This window comes from Natrix helvetica, assembly GCF_964273705.1.
Source record: "Natrix helvetica genome assembly, chromosome: 3".
In the NCBI taxonomy this organism is placed as follows: Eukaryota; Metazoa; Chordata; class Lepidosauria; order Squamata; family Natricidae; genus Natrix; species Natrix helvetica.
In genome coordinates, this window is record NC_138549.1 from 58,669,592 (window position 1) to 58,689,964 (window position 20,373).

Here is a 20,373-nt window from a genome sequence, read left to right on the forward strand (position 1 = left end):
GAAGGAGGGGGTGAGTCACAAGACAAAGACACTGAGGTGGGGGCCCTTAAACTCCATATCATTTGAATCTTCCTGAAGCTAGGATTGGAGCTGCTGGAGAGAAGGAGGGGGTGAGTCACAAGACAAAGACACTGAGGTGGGGGCCCTTAAACTCCATATCATTTGAATCTTCCTGAAGCTAGGATTGGAGCTGCTGGAGAGAAGGAGGGGGTGAGTCACAAGACAAAGACACTGAGGTGGGGGCCCTTAAACTCCATATCATTTGAATCTTCCTGAAGCTAGGATTGGAGCTGCTGGAGAGAAGGAGGGGGTGAGTCACAAGACAAAGACACTGAGGTGGGGGCCCTTAAACTCCATATCATTTGAATCTTCCTGAAGCTAGGATTGGAGCTGCTGGAGAGAAGGAGGGGGTGAGTCACAAGACAAAGACACTGAGGTGGGGGCCCTTAAACTCCATATCATTTGAATCTTCCTGAAGCTAGGATTGGAGCTGCTGGAGAGAAGGAGGGGGTGAGTCACAAGACAAAGACACTGAGGTGGGGGCCCTTAAACTCCATATCATTTGAATCTTCCTGAAGCTAGGATTGGAGCTGCTGGAGAGAAGGAGGGGGTGAGTCACAAGACAAAGACACTGAGGTGGGGGCCCTTAAACTCCATATCATTTGAATCTTCCTGAAGCTAGGATTGGAGCTGCTGGAGAGAAGGAGGGGGTGAGTCACAAGACAAAGACACTGAGGTGGGGGCCCTTAAACTCCATATCATTTGAATCTTCCTGAAGCTAGGATTGGAGCTGCTGGAGAGAAGGAGGGGGTGAGTCACAAGACAAAGACACTGAGGTGGGGGCCCTTAAACTCCATATCATTTGAATCTTCCTGAAGCTAGGATTGGAGCTGCTGGAGAGAAGGAGGGGGTGAGTCACAAGACAAAGACACTGAGGTGGGGGCCCTTAAACTCCATATCATTTGAATCTTCCTGAAGCTAGGATTGGAGCTGCTGGAGAGAAGGAGGGGGTGAGTCACAAGACAAAGACACTGAGGTGGGGGCCCTTAAACTCCATATCATTTGAATCTTCCTGAAGCTAGGATTGGAGCTGCTGGAGAGAAGGAGGGGGTGAGTCACAAGACAAAGACACTGAGGTGGGGGCCCTTAAACTCCATATCATTTGAATCTTCCTGAAGCTAGGATTGGAGCTGCTGGAGAGAAGGAGGGGGTGAGTCACAAGACAAAGACACTGAGGTGGGGGCCCTTAAACTCCATATCATTTGAATCTTCCTGAAGCTAGGATTGGAGCTGCTGGAGAGAAGGAGGGGGTGAGTCACAAGACAAAGACACTGAGGTGGGGGCCCTTAAACTCCATATCATTTGAATCTTCCTGAAGCTAGGATTGGAGCTGCTGGAGAGAAGGAGGGGGTGAGTCACAAGACAAAGACACTGAGGTGGGGGCCCTTAAACTCCATATCATTTGAATCTTCCTGAAGCTAGGATTGGAGCTGCTGGAGAGAAGGAGGGGGTGAGTCACAAGACAAAGACACTGAGGTGGGGGCCCTTAAACTCCATATCATTTGAATCTTCCTGAAGCTAGGATTGGAGCTGCTGGAGAGAAGGAGGGGGTGAGTCACAAGACAAAGACACTGAGGTGGGGGCCCTTAAACTCCATATCATTTGAATCTTCCTGAAGCTAGGATTGGAGCTGCTGGAGAGAAGGAGGGGGTGAGTCACAAGACAAAGACACTGAGGTGGGGGCCCTTAAACTCCATATCATTTGAATCTTCCTGAAGCTAGGATTGGAGCTGCTGGAGAGAAGGAGGGGGTGAGTCACAAGACAAAGACACTGAGGTGGGGGCCCTTAAACTCCATATCATTTGAATCTTCCTGAAGCTAGGATTGGAGCTGCTGGAGAGAAGGAGGGGGTGAGTCACAAGACAAAGACACTGAGGTGGGGGCCCTTAAACTCCATATCATTTGAATCTTCCTGAAGCTAGGATTGGAGCTGCTGGAGAGAAGGAGGGGGTGAGTCACAAGACAAAGACACTGAGGTGGGGGCCCTTAAACTCCATATCATTTGAATCTTCCTGAAGCTAGGATTGGAGCTGCTGGAGAGAAGGAGGGGGTGAGTCACAAGACAAAGACACTGAGGTGGGGGCCCGCGCGCCTAACGGCGCGCGAATCATATATCTATAAACCAAAATAGCAATAATACATTCTGGATTAGTGTGTTTGAGATTGTGATTTTATTTATTTCAAAATGACTGGCTTAGTTCAATGTAATAGCTGTTTTGCACCTGTCTTTCGCAGTACTCTTTTCAAATTTGGATACTGTCCCCTTTGTAAACAAATTACGAGTCTACATAGGCAGATTACCTATCTAGAATCTGTAATCTGTGCTCTCCAAGCAGAAACTAGGTGTCTACGTCAGCCATTCCACTCTATGGTGAAGCCACACTATCAGCCCCCTCTACCACAAAGATCTTGCAGGAGAAGAGCTGTCTGGACAACTGTGGGATCTGGCAGGTTGAGAGCTGTGAACCATAAACCCAAAGCTTTTGCTGTGACCCAGCAAAACAGATATAGTGCCCTTGCTGACCTTAATGGGGACACTAAAGAGATAGGTCAAGGCAGTTGTGATAATGATGACTCAAATAAGCAGGGGATCGTGGTCCAAAACAAAGAACTTTCTTCGGAAAGGTGAAAAGGGGAACCAGGTATCACACATCAGTCGCAGAAGAAGATCAAGGTATGTAAAAAGAGAAGTCACCTTCTGGTTGGTGATTCAATCGTAAGAGATGTTAATTTAGGAGAGGATACGGAGGTTTTAAAAGAGGTCAGGTGTCTGCCAGGTGCTACTGCCAGCAGAGACAAGAGGCGTATTCTTAAGATAGTCAAGAATGCAAGTAAGGACTGTGACGTTGATGCTATTATACATCTTGGCACTAATGATCTATCCCAGAAAGATGTACTTTCTGTGCAGAATGATTTCCAGAACTTGGGGTATGAACTTAATAGTATAGGTTGTAGGCTTATCTTTTCAGAGGTTTTACCTGTATATAAGGAACAAAAAGGGAAGGGCCAGCGTGTAGCAGAGTTTAATGTTTGGCTAAAGGAGTGGTGTAAAAGGGAAGGCTTTGGTTTTATTAGTCATGAAGCCTGTAGCTGGTCCAATGAAAAACTGTACAAAAGAGATGGGTTGCACCCATCCAAGAAAGGAACTGAGTTACTTGGCATTAAATTCACAGATTTTCTTGATAAACATTTAAACTGAAGAGCGGGGACAGAGAATTAATAGATACAGAACATCTCTGTCCCCAGCAAACTAAAATTCATAGGGTTATAAATGCATGTAACATAGATGTGTGTGTGGGTAAGATTATAACTCCTGCTGTCAAGCAAAACCAAGCATGTAATAGTGATTGTCATACCATGTGCATGAATCACACAAGTGGCAAGAAAATAGGGGCAGTCAGGCATAATACAGGTTATGTAGACAGTAAACACAAGGTCAATCAAAATGGACTCAAATGTCTATATACCAATGCACAGAGCATGAGGAATAAACAGGGAGAATTAGAAATTCAAGTAAAAGAGGGCAGATATGATATTATTGCCATTACAGAAACTTGGTGGGATGAAACTGACAAATGGAACATACAGCTAGAAGGATTTAAATTATTTAAAAGAAATAGACCAAATAAAAGAGGAGGTGGAGTTGCACTATATATAAGAAATAACTATGTCTCTACAGAAATAGAGCACAACAATAATGAGAACTATCTTGAATGCATTTGGGTCAATATTAAAGGTTGTGGGGGAAATGACATTGCCATAGGTCTATACTACAGGCCACCCAACCAAGCAGAGGAAGAAGATGAACTCTTTGCTAGTCAGCTAACTAAGGTATGTAGGAAGCACACCACAATAGTAATGGGAGATTTTAACTACCCTGACATCAACTGGGAAACAAACTCTGCACCAAGTGGAAGATCCAACAGGTTCCTAACAAACCTAGCAGACAACTTTGTTTTCCAAAAAGTAGAGAAGGAAACAAGGGGATCAGCCATACTGGACTTAATTCTCACTAACAGAGAGGAAATGATAGAAGGTGTTGAAGTCATAGGAACCCTGGGGGCAAGTGACCATGCAATATTGGAATTCAACATTATCCAAACACAAGTAGTAGAACAAAGTCAAACTAGAGTCTTGGACTTTAAGAAAGCTAATTTCAATAAACTTAGAGAGAGCTTGGGAAAAATTCCATGGATGAGAATCCTCGAGGGGAAAACAACTCAAGAAGCTTGGGAAATTTTGAAAAATGAGATTAGAAAAGCCCAGTCTAACACAATACCAATGAAGAAGAAAAACAACAGCTCCCAAAAGAAACCAGCATGGCTGCATAAACAACTATCTGACAAACTGAAAGACAAAAAAAGTAAGTATAAAAAGTGGAAGGAGGGGGACATAACTAAGGCAGAATATCAGCAAATAGCCCGAGCCTGTAAAGATGAAGTGAGGAAAGCTAAGGCTCACAATGAAGAAAGGCTTGCCACAAAAGTAAAAATTAACAAAAAAAGCTTCTTCCAACATGTTAAAAACAAGAAAAAAGTTAAGGAAACAATTGGTCCATTGCTAGGAGAAAGTGGCAAGAAGGTGACAAGCAACAGGGAGAAAGCAGAACAATTTAACTCATGTTTTGCATCTGTCTTTACACAAAGGGATAAAACAGTCCAACCTATCAAAAGCAGCACCACAAAATTAGGAACACAAATTGAAATAGGGAAGAAAATGGTAAGTGAGCACCTGTCTACCCTAGATGAGTTCAAATCACCAGGACCGGATGGATTACACCCCAGAGTTCTGAAGGAACTAGCAGACGAGATCTCAGAACCACTGAATTATATCTTTCAGAGATCCTGGAACACCGGGGAACTACCAGAGGACTGGAAAAGAGCTGATGTGGTTCCCATCTTCAAAAAAGGGAAAAAATTAGATCCAGGAAACTACAGACCTATCAGCCTAACCTCAATACCAGGAAAGATTCTGGAAAAAATAATCAAGCAACGAATTTGCGAACACCTAGAAGCAAACAAAGTAATAGCCAAAAGCCAACATGGATTTGTCAAAAACAGATCATGCCAGACTAATCTTATTGCATTCTTTGATAATGTGACAAAATTAGTGGACCAGAGGAATGCCGTTGATATAGTTTACTTGGACTTCAGTAAGGCTTTTGATAAGGTAGACCATAACCTACTACTAGATAAAGTAGAAGAATGTGGGTTAGACAGCATCACCACCAGATGGATTGGTAACTGGCTGACCAACCGCACTCAACGTGTAGTTCTCAATGGAACTGCATCTACATGGAGGGAAGTATGCAGTGGAGTACCCCAAGGCTCTGTTTTAGGCCCAGTACTCTTCAACATCTTCATCAATGATTTGGATGAGGGAATAAATGGGGAACTCATCAAATTTGCAGATGATACCAAGCTGGCAGGAATAGCCAACACTCCAGAAGATAGGCTTAAGATACAGAAGGATCTTGACAAACTTGAACATTGGGCACTATCTAATAAAATGAAATTCAATGGTGAAAAGAGTAAGGTTCTACATTTAGGCAACAAAAACGGAATGCACAGGTACAGTATAGGTGATACCTTACTCAGTAGTAGTAACTGTGAAAGGGATCTTGGAGTCCTAGTGGACAACCATTTAAATATGAGCCAGCAGTGTGCAGCAGCTGCCAAAAAAGCCAACACAGTTCTAGGCTGCATCAACAGAGGGATAGAATCAAGATCACGTGAAGTGTTAATACCACTTTATAATGCCTTGGTAAGGCCACACTTGGAATACTGCATTCAGTTCTGGTCACCACGATGTAAAAAAGATGTGGAGACTCTAGAAAGAGTGCAGAGAAGAGCAACAAAGATGATTAGGGGACTGGAGACTAAAACATATGAAGAACGGTTGCAGGAACTGGGTATGTTTAGCTTAAGAGAAAGAAGGACTAGGGGAGACATGATAGCATTATTCCAATATCTCAGAGGTTGCCACAAAGAAGAGGGAGTCAAACTATTCTCCAAAGCACCTGAGGGTAGAACAAGAAGCAATGGGTGGAAACTAATCAAGGAGAGAAGCAACTTAGAACTGAGGAGAAATTTCCTGACAGTGAGAACAATTAATCAGTGGAACAGCTTGCCTCCAGAAGTTGTGAATGCCCCAACACTGGAAGTCTTTAAGAAGATGTTGGATAGCTATTTGTCTGAAACGGTATAGGGTTTCCTGCCTAGGCAGGGGGTTGGACTAGAAGACCTCCAAGGTCCCTTCCAACTCTACTATTGTATTGTATTGTATTGTATTATTGTATTGTATTGTATTGTATTGTATTGTATTGTATTGTATTGTTTTTAACATAGTTTGGAACTTATAATTTGTAAACTCCATCCCATTATCAGTAACTACAGTAATAACCTTGGCTTTTATCTTCCTTTCCACAAATCTCAGCCAATTAAAAAATTGTTGAAATGTTTCTGCCTTGTCTTTCATTAAGTAGCAGAAACCTTATCTTGAGTAATGATCCATGATACTCAAAAGATAACAGGCACCTCCCAAACTGGGTTTTATAGGTCCAATTAGATCAGCAAAAACAACTTCTAAAGGTTCCTTCGTTTTAAACCCATTATATCTGTTTGCTGGAGTAATCCTGTTCTTTTCCTTACTACATACATTACAATTTAAATACTTACTGCAAGGTTTTAATTTCACTCCCTCTGACAACTTTAAAGTTTGTTGCAGCGTTTTGAAATTAATGTGCCCCATACTCCTATGTAGCAGATGTATGCATTCATCATGTTGTTTAGCATTTGTATACACAGAATTAACTACACTTTCATCAGACATTGCATACAAACCATTCTTTAAATGAGCAGTAACCATTTTACCTGCTTTCTCTTGGAAAACTCCTTTTATAAAGTTTAAATGAGCTAACATATCTCCTCCCTTCAGAAGACGTGCCCTAAACAGTTTGTGGGTAAGATGTATATGTGCACCTACAGTGTCACGTACATATATCTTCTTCAAATTCTCCCAACATCTTGCTGCAGAATTCTCCCCACGAATATGAACTAACTTTTGGTCAGTCAGCGCTAGACCAATTATACACAATGCTTTTTCGTTGCATCTTTGAAACTCTGCTATCTTCTTGTCATCATTCTCGACATCTGGATTCCAAGAAGTCACGTCCGGTGGATTCTGTACAGCATCCCACAATCCTTCAGTACGCAGGAGTAAGCTGCACTTCATTGACTAGGAAACATAGCTTGTTCCATCCAACCGGGTTATCAGTGATAAATTTGCTGATGGTGCGTGTGCCATCTTCTCCATAATAGTAAACACTTATAAACTAAATTTGCTGATGGTGCGTGTGCCATCTTCTCCATAATAGTAAACACTTATAAACTAAACAGCTATCTGTATGCGGTATTGCGTATCAATACCAACTCTCTTTTCAGCTACATCTGGTACACTCTGGGTACACAAGGTACACTGGGCCCATAACCAGTGTTAAGTAATTAAGCTCCCCGTTAGAAGAGCGAGTATGCAGAGAAACGTAATGAGAGTGATATGAAATAACACGCACAAACCAGCATTCAGAGACACTGAATAGTATAAAAATATAGTAGTTTACTATGTAGAAATATAGAGGTATTCAGAGTCCGGTTAACAGTCCAAGTCATACACGGTTCAGTAATTCAGTTATCAAATAGTCAGTCTAGTACACAAAGTATAGCTAAACAGTAGCAAACCACAATACCTCAGTATACACCAATCAGCTTCTAACAAAACAGAGAGCTAACAGCCATTCTGGCTCCCTCTTATAGCTGCTTGAGGTAACAAACCAATTGCATTTCTTAAGCATTTAAAGTAACAGTAACATAATCATAGCTTAATATACATTGCCAAGCCAAGCCTAGGGTTACATCCCTAACAAGCTCTACATGGGGCTCCTTCTGAAAAGCATCCAGAAACTTCAGTTGGTGCAAAATGCAGCAGCCGCATTGTTTTGTACAGACCTCGATGTGCACATGTTTCACCTATCTTTGGGAAACTACATTGGTTGCCAATTTGTTTCTGGGTGCAATTCAAGATGCTGGTTGTCAACCTTAAAGCCCTTCATGGCTTGGGACCAGGTTATCTGAGGTACTGTGTCTTGCCAATCACATCTGCCCAGCCCACTAGAGTGGGATGTCAAGGAATGTTGCGGGTTCCATCCCCTAGGGAGATACCTCTGGTGGGACCCAGAAGAAGAGCCTTCTCCATGGTGACTCCCTCTCTCTGGAACATCATTCCCCCAGAGATTGGATTGCCCCCCATTCTAATACTCTTCTGGAAGGTGCTAAAGACATGGTTCTGCCAGTGGGCATGAGGAACCCAGAACTGGATGGAGCCAGTAAATGACTTGTATGAATATGTGTTGTCGCAAGGATGGGGGGGGGGGGTATTATTTTATTATTTTCTTTAATTATTTTTATTTTTATATGATGTTTTTATATTCGTGTAAGCCACCATGAGTCACCATGGGCGAGTAGGTGGTAATATAAATGTTGTTAAATAAATAATAAAATAATAAATAAATAAAAACATCCATAATGAACAATGAATTTGCTTAACAACCATGGCATTTGCTTAATGATTTCAGCATTCAACCACCATGTTCACTTAACAACTACTGCAAAAGTTTTAAAATCCATGATGTGATCACCCACTTAATGACAACAACAACCTATGACTGAAATTGTGGGCTCAATTGTAGTCATAAGTCAAGGACTACTTGTAATCCTGGAAAAGATTCTTACCACTAAAACGTGAGTGACCCCCCCCTCCTTCCCCAGCCAAGGCTCGGGGAAAAAAACTGGAGTGGAGATCTTGACTACTTCCAAACAGCAATAAATGAAATGACCCATTATCCTGCAACTGAGTTGAAGACAGATTCCCAGTGAAAATGGGGAATTCAAACCAACCAGCAAGAAGGATTTTGGCCAACATCTCCCACTAGCCAGCAAATGATGTTTGGGCTGCAGCCTGTGAATCAAACACCACCAGGTTGGGCTTTCTTCTCAGGTCATGGATGGGACAGATGCCAGTGGGCACCAGCTTGGCCATCAACATGGGCCATTTCTTCCCCTAACCAGCAACTGATGGTTGGCCTGTAACCTGTCAATCAAGCAACCCCAGAATGGGTTTCCTTCCCAGGTCATGGATGGGAGAGATGGCAGTGAGCCAAGAACCTCTGAAAGAGGATCCCCAATCTAAGGTGACGAAGAGTCCTACCAATGGGGAGGCCTCGGAGGAGGGAAATGCTGAAGACGACCCAATGGTTAGTGCACCCATCCGCCCCTTTGCCTTCCAAGTCAACCTCCAAGTACCCGAAACGGGGGTGGAAGGGGAAGTTGAAGCAGTTGTGGACACCGGTTGCACTCAATGCTTAATCAACATGTCGATTGTAAAGCAATTGGGCATACATACAAGACCTCTAGCCTGTCCCATTCGGGTTGAGCAGGTAGATGGAACGCTAATTGGAAGGGCCCCAGCCACGCTAATAACTGAACTGGTAAAGTTACAAGTGGGCTGCCACTATGAGCTTCTCAGATTCATTGTGGCTCCAGAGATGCCGGTATATATTATCTTGGGGCTTGCATGGCTTGACAAGTGGAAGCCTACGATAAAGTGGGAACACGGCAGTAGGAAACTGATGATTGCATTTGAGCTGCTACCACTGATGGAGGAAAAGGGCCACCCAGGGATGATTGAACCCAAGAACCCAGAACCTGCAGCACCTGCAGCAGGGACAAAACCCCCAGGGATCCAACATGTACCAAAAACCTTGTTGGGGGATTTTTGTCAAGAAAACTGCAGGGCAACAGTAAGAAGGAAGAAGTTGTTCACCTCATCATTTCTTCTTCCCACCAAAAGGCAGCCCAAGTCACTAACTGAAGCCAGGATAAGCTGCTGACAGCTATGAAATTGGTGCTCCCAACAGACCAGTGGCTCAACAATAACCAGGATATCCTAACAATGGAAGATGGATTAGCCTGGAAGGGGTCTAAACTGTACGTCCCCGTGGGGTTGAGGCTGGAAGTTTCTAGTTTCTAGTTTATTTAATTTATAGACCGCCCCCTCTCCCCGTAGGGACTTGGGGCGGTGTACAGACCATTCGTAATCAAAACAATAAAATGACATAAGACACAAGACATGCAACATAAACAACTCACACACACGGTCTGTTATAAAATCCCAAAACCAATTAAATATTAAGAACAATTTTAAAACCCATTAAAACCCCAATATAAAATTTAAAAAAGCCATCCAGGAAGGTTTGAATAGATGTTAAATGCAGTTATGATTATGGTTGTAATTAAGCCAGACCTGCTACTCGAAACAGGTGGGTCTTGAGTTTCTTGCGGAAGGAGCGGAGATCAGAGGTGGTTCTAATATCGGGGGGGAGGTCGTTCCAGAGGGTTGGGCCCATCACAGAGAAGGCCCTACTCCTAGGCACCGCCCGCCCGCACTGTTTAGCGGATGGTACCCGGAGGAGGCCCTCTCTGTGAGAGCGGATTGGTCGCAGGGATGTATGGGGTAGAATGTAGAAAGTTCTACAGCGAAGCCATGAGGCGGAACTAGGAGACCACTTTGGACTCCTAAAAACGCTCCACCTCGCCAGGCATCAATTTTGGTGGCCATAGCTGAAATCGGAGGTGGAAAATTACATAAAAAGCTGTGCTACTTGAGCAACAATGAAACCACTGCCAGAGAAGTCCCCTGGACTACTACAACGAGTGGCCAGCCCTAACCGACCATGGGAAGAGGTCGCAATGTACTTCATTGTCGAACTCCCAGACAGCAGTGGGAACAGAGTAATCTGGACAGTTATTGATTTGTTTTCCAAGCGAGTGCACTTCATCGCTTGCTCAGGGCTGCCGTCCGCAAAGAAATTAGCGACAATGTTTGTGAAACACATTTATCGCCTGCACCGAGTGCCCAAAAGGGTCATTTCAGACCGCGGAGTCCAGTTCACTGCCAATTTCTGGAGAGTGTTCCTGAGATCCATTGGGCCACACAAGAACTGAGCTCAGAGGTTCATCCCAGCATGAACTGCGCAGCAGAGAGAGCCAATGCATTGGTGGAACAATACATCTGGTGTTATGTGGACTATCAGCAAGACAACTGGTCGGACTTGCTACCCTTCGTCGAAGTGGCGTACAACAATGTGGTCTACAGCAGCACTGGATTAACTTCTTTCCAGATTACCAGTGGCATGGACTTTGTCCCCATGCCTGAGCTGCCTAGAGAACCTCCCTTCTCCATGTCTCTGAATGAATGGATGGACACACTAAAGAAAGGATGGGAAAATACGAAGAAGGCTCTAGCAGATGTGTCAGAAGCCTACAAGAAGCAAGCTGATAAACACCGCTCACTCCAAACCCCCTTTCATGTGGGGGACAAAGTTTTTGTGTCTACCAAATACATAACATTAAGAATGCCTAGCAAGGAATTTGTCCAAAATTTCTAGGTCCATTCCCGATACTGAAGATAGTTAACCCAGTCACGGTTCAACTCAGTCTACCCAGAAGTCTGGGGAAAATTGACCCAGAATTTCATTGTAGCTTGTTGAAACCAGTAATTGGGTCCAGCATAACACCATCCACCCAAGCTTTCCCTCTTCCTGTAGTGATAGAAGGGGAAACACAATCTGAGGTGGAAAAGATTGTAGACTCCAGGCTGAATAGGGGTTGCTTACAATATTTAGTGCATTGGAAGGATTACCTTTGTCCAAAGCTACTTGGGTGAAAAGTTGGAACCTAAAAGTAGAGAAGTTAGTAAAACAATTCCATGAGAAGTTTCCCAATAAGCCAAAGGGTCCCCCTGGAGGGGGAAGAGGTGGTTAATTTTGTTATTTTAACTTTTATGTTATTCTCTTTTCAGGAAACGTTTTTCTTTTGAGAGGCCACCTGTCAGGCCTCCAGTCATATTCCTTTTAGGATCTTTGGCCTATCACACTCTCTCTTATTTGTCTATGCTTTCATTAGTGTAATGATTGGGAGGGGGAATAGTAAGGAGTAGCATTGTAGAATGTGTTGTTGTCATTCCTTTTTAGAATCCCAAGGTCACCTTTTGTCTCCGCACCTCTGCACCTGACCGGAACTAGATGGGTGGAAATGCCAGCGTGGCAGAGGAAGATTGGACCATGTGATGGACGTGGGTGTGGGGTAAGGTCTTTCTGGAGTTCATCTTCAGCTTCCATAAGTTCCTTTTGCATACATTCTTGTTGCTCTTTTTGTTTTCTAGTTTTTCTCGCCATGTAAGGCCTCTTGTGTATGCTTTCATAGTGTCCCAGAGATTTTGAATTGAGGTATCTTCTTTTTTATTTATTCTAAAAAATAGTTTTAATTCTTTCTCCAGCATTCGAGTGTATTCTATTTCGTTTATAATATTTGAATTCATCATCCATCTTTTTCTTCTTCTTTGACCTTTCCATCTTAATTTTATTGGATTGTGATCTGCCCACTCATTTGCTTCTATTTCAATTTCGTCTATTGATTGCATAGACCAGATGAAATCCAAGACATGTCAATTCTTGATAGGGACTGATGGGGGTTCGAAAAAAGGTATATTGCTTTCTTGTTTTGTGCCTTTCTCTCCAAATATCATGTAATTTATATTCCATTGCCATCTCAAAAAAGGATTTGGGTAGCGTATTTTTTTTGTTTTATTTTTCTTTTTGCTTTCATAGTCCATTTTTTAATCTACTATTGCATTATAATGCCCAATTAAGCAAATATTTTCATATTCTAATTCGTTTATTTTGTTATGTAGTTTCCTATAGAATTCCTCTTGTTTCTGATTTGGTGCATATATGACTATTAATAATATCGTTTTTTCTGTTGTCTCTAATTCAATCATTAGTATTCTGCCTTCTTCATCAGAGTAGACTTGTTTGGAATTTATTTTTTCCTTTATATAGGTTGCTATCCCTCTTTTTTTTTCTGCTAGTGCTGTGTATAATTTCTCTAGTTTTTTGTTTTCCAGTAAGTTCTTATGCTCCCTTTTAATATGAACTTCCTGTATGCAGATTATATCTACCTTCAGTTTCTTAAGTTTGTTAAACATCTGCACTCTTTTTTTTTGGGTGCGTTCAGTCCATTCAAGTTTGTTAAAATAATTGTTATTTCCTGGTCCATGGGGTATTTTTTGTTGCTTCTAGTTTGTATCTGACTTTTCCCTCTTGCGCCCTCCTTTTCCGTTCTCTCTCTTTCTTGCCTCTGTTCTTCTTTCCTGTTTCTTTCCTTGTCTTCTGATGTTTCTTCCTCTTGACTTCTACTTTCTAGGTCCTCTTTACTTCCTTGTTCTTCTTTCCCTGTGCAGTATTTCTCATAGAATTCCTACGCTTCTTCTATATTCTCTATCTTATTTTCTTCTATATTCTCTATCTTATTTTCCTTGCCAAGACACCAGTACCCCTTCTGGTACCAACCATCTGTACATTATTCTGTTTTTATTTAACTGATTTGTTAAAAATTGGTATTGTCTACGTCGTTCATGAATTCTCCGTGGAATCTGTTTAAGCGTGATCAACTCTTTTCCCTGGTATGTAATCGTCCCTTCTCTGGTTATTTTGTATACTTCATCTCTAGTTGGTTTTTTTGGAAAATCTTACATGCACTTCTCTCGGGAGCCTATGTCTTCTGGCATAATTAGTATGCACACGGTAAGCTTCATCGATATCCCCTCTCAACTCTTGTTCTTTTCTCTGTAAAATTTCAGTGAAGATTCCATTCGTTTTTCCTTTCAGGTCTTCCTCCTTTTCTTCCGGTATGTTTTGGAATCTTAAATAGAATGCAGCTCTTTCATTTTCAAGTCAAATTATTGATAACTCTAGTTCTTTATTAACTTGTCTATATTCCAGCTCCATTTTTTCCATCTTCTGATCTGTTTGTTTTATTTTTGTTTCGATGTTCTGGATTTTCTGTTTGTTGATTGCTAAGGCATTCTGTATCTTTTCAATTTTGTCATCCACGGTTTTAATATTTCCTTTCAATTCTCCCATTTCATTTTTCATTTCTTCATCATTCCTCCTTGTCTCTTCATGATTCGTAGCCATCACTTCTTGGTTTTTCATCAGTGTCTCTTGTATCATCTGGAGCATCAATTGCATACTCTGCATTGTTGGTGCTGGTCCCGTTGCTCCTGCCATCGTTTCTCCAGCCCCAATGCGCTCTCAATTGATCTTTGATTTGAGGAGGGGGGTGTTACCGAGATCATATTGGATGTGGTTTTTTTTAACTAACTTTCCTGAAGTTGCCATTCTTATCCCCCTATTTATCCTTGTCCACAATTGCATATAAGTTCTACTTTACTTCTACTCTATCAGCAATATCAATATTATCAATAATTATATATCTCAATATTTAGCAATAAATAACCTTCCTTAATATCACGTTTCAATATCTACACATTCTTATGTATTATTCCATTCTATTTTGATCCTTAATTATCATATATCCTAGAGTTGTATATCACACTGTTATCTTATACAAATAGATGTCTCTCAATTGTATCAATTATATAGGTATTCAATTCTAGAAATAAGTTTCTCTCTATGCATATATATCAGCTTATGTCACCGTTAAGGTTTCTTGCGTCAGATTGCAGGGTTCAAATTTTTGATCCACTAGGTGTCACCCTCTGTTCAGCATCACTGTCAATCACTTAATGCAACAAGTCCAGCGACAAAGGAAAATAGAGGTGGGTGGGTAACGAAGCCCTCTAATCATTCCAAAAGAGCAAGAAGAAAAAAGTCAACAAGTCAACAACCAACCCGAATGTTAAACAATCCTTGTGCTTTACACGTCTTCTCAGCAGTTACTATGTCCTACTCCTGTTGTCCATGCCGGTTTTCATTCTCCCTCTGGCCAATTTAGTTCAAGTAATTTACGGCTTAAATTCCAATTCAGTAATTCTGCTCTCACAGCTTTTTGGCAAAAATCTGAAAGATCTCCTTCCCAGAGCCTCCTTCTTTCCAGCTCACCCTCTCTGCCAGTTACGTGTTGTTCTCCTCTTCTTTGGGTTGTCAATAATAGTAACAGATGTCTCAATTTCAACTGCTTTCTTTCTCTGCTTCCTTCTTCTGCGGTCGCCATTGCTCCTATCTGACAAAGTGGCAGGTTATTTCCTCATCCGTTTAGTGGGTTTCTCCTACCACTGGGAGGATTTGCCTTATCACCCCAGCATCTTCAGAGTTTCCCCCTTAATCTGTTGGTCCCTCCAGGATCCACAGCACTCAAAAATGAACCCAAACGAAAAAGTTAGAGTTAGAGGTCAGGAGAGCTCCCATTCCTCAACTCCAAGCATGATGACGTCACCACAGGAAGTCCACACCTCTTATACTATTAATAGGCCAATCAGGAATAACAAAAGATAAACACTGCCAGAAAGGAATCTGTCTGATGTAAATCTAAGTTAGGGTTTATGACTTGAGTTTTACAATGTAGTTAGATTATAATGTGATTTGTTTTTGAAAATTTCAGGATGCTGTGAATTGTGACAAATATGTGAAATTTACTCATTTTACTCCAAAGTGCTTCAATCATAGAGGCAGTGGGAATGTCATGTTCCATGAAATTAAAATCATCTGCCTTCTGAAATAATGTTTGGATTTCCACACTTGGACAGAATAGGGAAAATTCCACAATATGAGACTAAAGGTTTGCCTGTAAAGAACTGTATACTTGGCCTCTCCTCTTCTTTACCTCAGAGACAAAGGACTGCTAGCTCAAACTATACCTCTCAAATTTGCTGCTGCTGATTGGGTCCTAATGAAACCTGATGTGAGGAAAAAACTTAGCCAAGCCTGGGACAGACCCTACCAAGCCCTGCTGACCACTGAAGCAGCAGCCCAAACTGTAGACAAAGGGCAAATCACTACATCCATCGAAAGTGGTTCCTGGAGAAGACCTACTGAGAATGAACTTTTCCAAAAACTGATTTAGTCATCGTGGTATGCAAAGATTTTGTTTGTGATTTTTTCTTGTTGCAGGAGTAGCAACTTTCTGGCCTCTTCTATTCCACCTGAAGATCCTAAAAGCAGCTGTACAACTTTGCACTCTACAGTGATTTTGTGATTGTAACTGTATCACTGAATATTACTATAATTATTGTTGTACTTTTAAACTGATACACACCTGTGGGGAGTAGTGGGACACTATAATTGTGATTGCTCCCATATAAACTTCATATATATTGGGACATTGAATCAGACCAACCTGACTTGAACACAGTAGTCCCAAGAGATAGTGATATCATAATCCCTGAAGATATAAGGTGTATTGATGTAATGCAATGGTTCGATATTTGGGAATAATTTTCTTATGCATAGGACAAATAGGAGGAGAATGTAATGCAATGAAACCATGAAAAATCATACATTCCAAGCGTTTCCAAGTGCCCTTTGGGTTAGAGGCACCAAAATAGCCAAGATGATATAAGGTCTCCTGCTGGAGCAGGGGTTGGACTAGATGACATCTAAGGTCCCTTCCAGCCCTGGATTGCTGTGCTATTTCAAAGCATCCTCTGAAGCTATGTCTAGTGCCAGGTTTGTGATCCTTCCTTCCTCTCCTTTTTCTCTCTCTCTCTCCCTCCCTCCCTCCCTCCCTCCCTCCCTCCAGCCATCCATATCTCATTCACCTTCCCTTCCCTCCCCTCTTTCTCCCTTTCCTCCCTCCCTCTTTCTTTCTTTTCTCCTTCCTCTTTCTTTTCTTTCTTTCTTTTTTCCTTCCTTGCAGTCTGAAATTAACCTGACACAACCTAGTAACTCACTTGTAAATATAACTAGACAGAGTGGGTTATGGATAACGTATGTGATAACTCTTAATGAGCATGCTCCAGATGGCTTATAAGGTTTGCCTATGTGTCTAACCGATGGTATATATGTATACCATGTGTATATGCTGAATAGAATTATAAGGTTATAGCCAATGCTTGCAATAATAATAATGCAACTGCTAGTGCTGTAACTTTTACAACAACTATATCCCAGAATACGTTTGCTTTACATGATTTGTTAGCAAAAGATGTATCTGTGGAAAATTTATCTCACAAATTTTGTTCACAAAATTGATGACCAGGGAAATAGCCATACAGGGGGAAAACTGCCAAAATGGCGAAGATCGCACACATTCCAGCGCAGCCCTGAACTGGGGTAGTTGACTTCACCTGATTTGGCAATATCTTTACTACAATGGAAAGCATTCCATTTTTAAAAAATAAATGGGTAGAATGAAGGGGAATAGTAATAAGGATACTGTCACTGCGTTTATTTGGTTTGCCAGCTGTGCCTACATTATGAGTTATACGGCAGAATGAACTGTCTCTTATCAGCAATGATTTACTGCGCATGTCATACATTCCACATACTTTTACTTTACCTTCTTCCTTTGTCTGCATGCCAAGGCAGACAGGACCTCTCTGCCAAGATGTGATTATTAGCTTAGTAAGTTTGTATTTTCACTTTCTTTACAATAAAATGTTTTTCTTAGATTATGCCTCGGGTTTATTTTTCTTATTTCAAAAGTATACTTCAAGGATATGCCAAGATTCATAACTCATTATTTCCAGGGCGGAATTCACACCCTGACATATGGTAGCAAGAGGATGGTTTATGGCTTTTCCTTGTTTGTTATTTTTGAAGATAAACGCCTAGGCTAATTAAGACAGAATGATTTATCTAGCGACTGAGGAACGCTGATTTAAATCGCTTCTAAGATGCCTAAGAAGAAAAAGAAACCAAAAGAACTTTCTGCAAGAGATATAAAAACCTCTGCTCTCTCCGATGAGGAGGTGAAAAGTATTTTACAAAGATTTACAACTCTTGATGCAACCAGACTGGGTGAAGAATCTGCTGTGGGAGAAACACAGATCTCAAGAAGATAGGGCTGCTTCTGAAGGTGACGCATTCCGACTGAGGTCAGTAACGTATCGTCCTAATTATGCATGCTCCCAAACACTTCTTAGAGATTTTGAAATGCTTGGTGCCAGGCCAAAGCTTTCACAGCCGGAGAAATTTCACTCCCACACAGAGGGAGAAATGTATGCTTCTCCCTGAACCTCTGAGCAAGCTATGGAAAGCTATCGTGATCAAATAGAATATTATCAACGTCAGCTATTCCAGGCCAAAAAGGTTTATTCCATGCTCAAGTCAGATAAGAGGGATTTTGCTGCTTTTCAAATTTCTGAAAATGCCATCTTGCCTTCTTCTCCAAAGCCTAAGACACACCCCCTGGATGATATTGTGTCAGGCAAATCAGAACAGAGAGCTGTGCACACGTCACAATTGCCACGTGATCTCCTTTGTTCTCCAATTGCACATGCCATGCAGGCAGAAATATTACAGCCAAAAGATGTAACCACAGCACCATCTCCTGGCAGAAATAATTTACTACAGAGAGCCGATATGCATATTAAAATACAAGAGCAATTTCAGACATTGCAACAGACTCTTTCACACTTGTCATTAGATTACTCAGATATTCAGGCTGCAACGCAACAAGTGCCCCCACAGGCCAAATTTTCAGCGCCCCCTGGTGATGTTGGAGCCTTCTCAGATGGAGCAAAACAGTACTTAATGCAGCCTCCAGCAAGCCATGCTTTTATTGCTGCTCAAGCACCGGCCCCAGCTGTAGTGCAGCAACAAGCATTTCTACCTGCACAGCAAGCATTTCAGATGCACATTTCTCAACAGGCATTTTCTGTCGCTCCATTGACTGGTGAGTCAAAACTAAAAATGTCAGGACAGAATTATAAAGCCTGGGTCAGTGAGGTTTCATTTTTGCTTCGCAGAGAAGGTACCCATTGTATGGTGTTTAATCCTCCTGCCCAGCCATGGACTCCTGCAATAAGAGACCTAGAGACTAAGGCTTGCACAATATTGTTGATGTCCATAGATACTGAACTGCAGGTTACTTTTCTGCCTGATGCAACAGCCCAACAAATTTGGGCCCAATTGGAAAATTGCTACAGGCCCGTTTCAATCGAATCTTCATGTTTGCTCATGTCTGAGTTTCATGGTTCGAAGTTGAAACCTGGTGAATAAATTGGTGGACATTTGACCAAACTGACAGGAATGAGGAAAGAATTGGGAGAAAGAGGCCATTTTATTGATGATGTTCAAATGATCAGCATTATCATTAATTCATTGAATTATGAATGGAAAGATGCCATTGCAAAGATTAACCATGTGCCTATTGCTCAATGCACAGTCAACAATATTTGCAGGCTCTTAATTGAGGAGGAAGCTTTAATTTTAGCCATGCCGCATTTGTGAGGACCGCCAGCGTCAAGAGCTCCAGCGAGACGTCCCTTCTGAGGAAGAGCCTACGCTCCAAGGATGCCAAGATGCTACATGTGTAACCGTATGGCATGACACCCAGGATTGTCCCCAACGAGTTCCAGCTCCCGTCACATACCAGCCCAGAGGCAGAGGTAGAGGTGGAAGACAAAGTCGTTGTGGTCCAAGGCATGATCCACTAGCTCCACTCGCCAAATTGGCCTTAACCAACGATCCACAATCTGATCCAGAGTATGACAGACGGCTTCTGTGGACTTTGGACAGGGGTGCAGCGTTGCATGTTACCTATAGAAAGGAATTGTTCACAGAGATGCACGAGCCTGAATCTGAACTACGTGAACTTTATTCCTTCTCCAATCACCCTTGTAAGATCATGGGAAAAGGAACTGTTTATGTTGAAGAGCTCGGTGCATTCATCCCTGATGTTTATTACATACCTACAGCAACTAGTAATTTGCTTAGTCAGAGTCACTTCTCTAGAATGTTAAAGTTCCAGGTTCACCACCTTGAAAAAGCAAGTCGCATAGTTAAATATGAAGATATTGTTGCTGAAACCATGCTAATTGGTGGTGTTTATTACATAAAACCAAAGCCTAAACCGCAAGCACATGCAAGTATACAAACTCCAAAAGAGGAGAGCACAGGCCCAGAGAGAGATGCTCACAGTGAGAGATCCTGTTGCTACTCCAAAGGCTCCTAAAGCCAACAAACAGAAAATAAGGAAACCTGAGGTTCCTCATGAAATTGTTAATGTTGAAAACTCACTAACTGGTAAACCTTTGCATTCCAGGTGTATCCACAAGTGGCATAGAAGATTGGGGCATGCCAGTTTCCGTGTTTTTAGGAAAATGCCGGAGTTCGCAAAACGTTTGGATCTAAAGGGGTGTAAGGTGTTTTTGGATTGTGCTGTCTACAAGAAGGCCAAATCCAAAGCAGTAGCCATTCCCAAGCACGCTACACGCCTATCAACACGCATTTTTGAT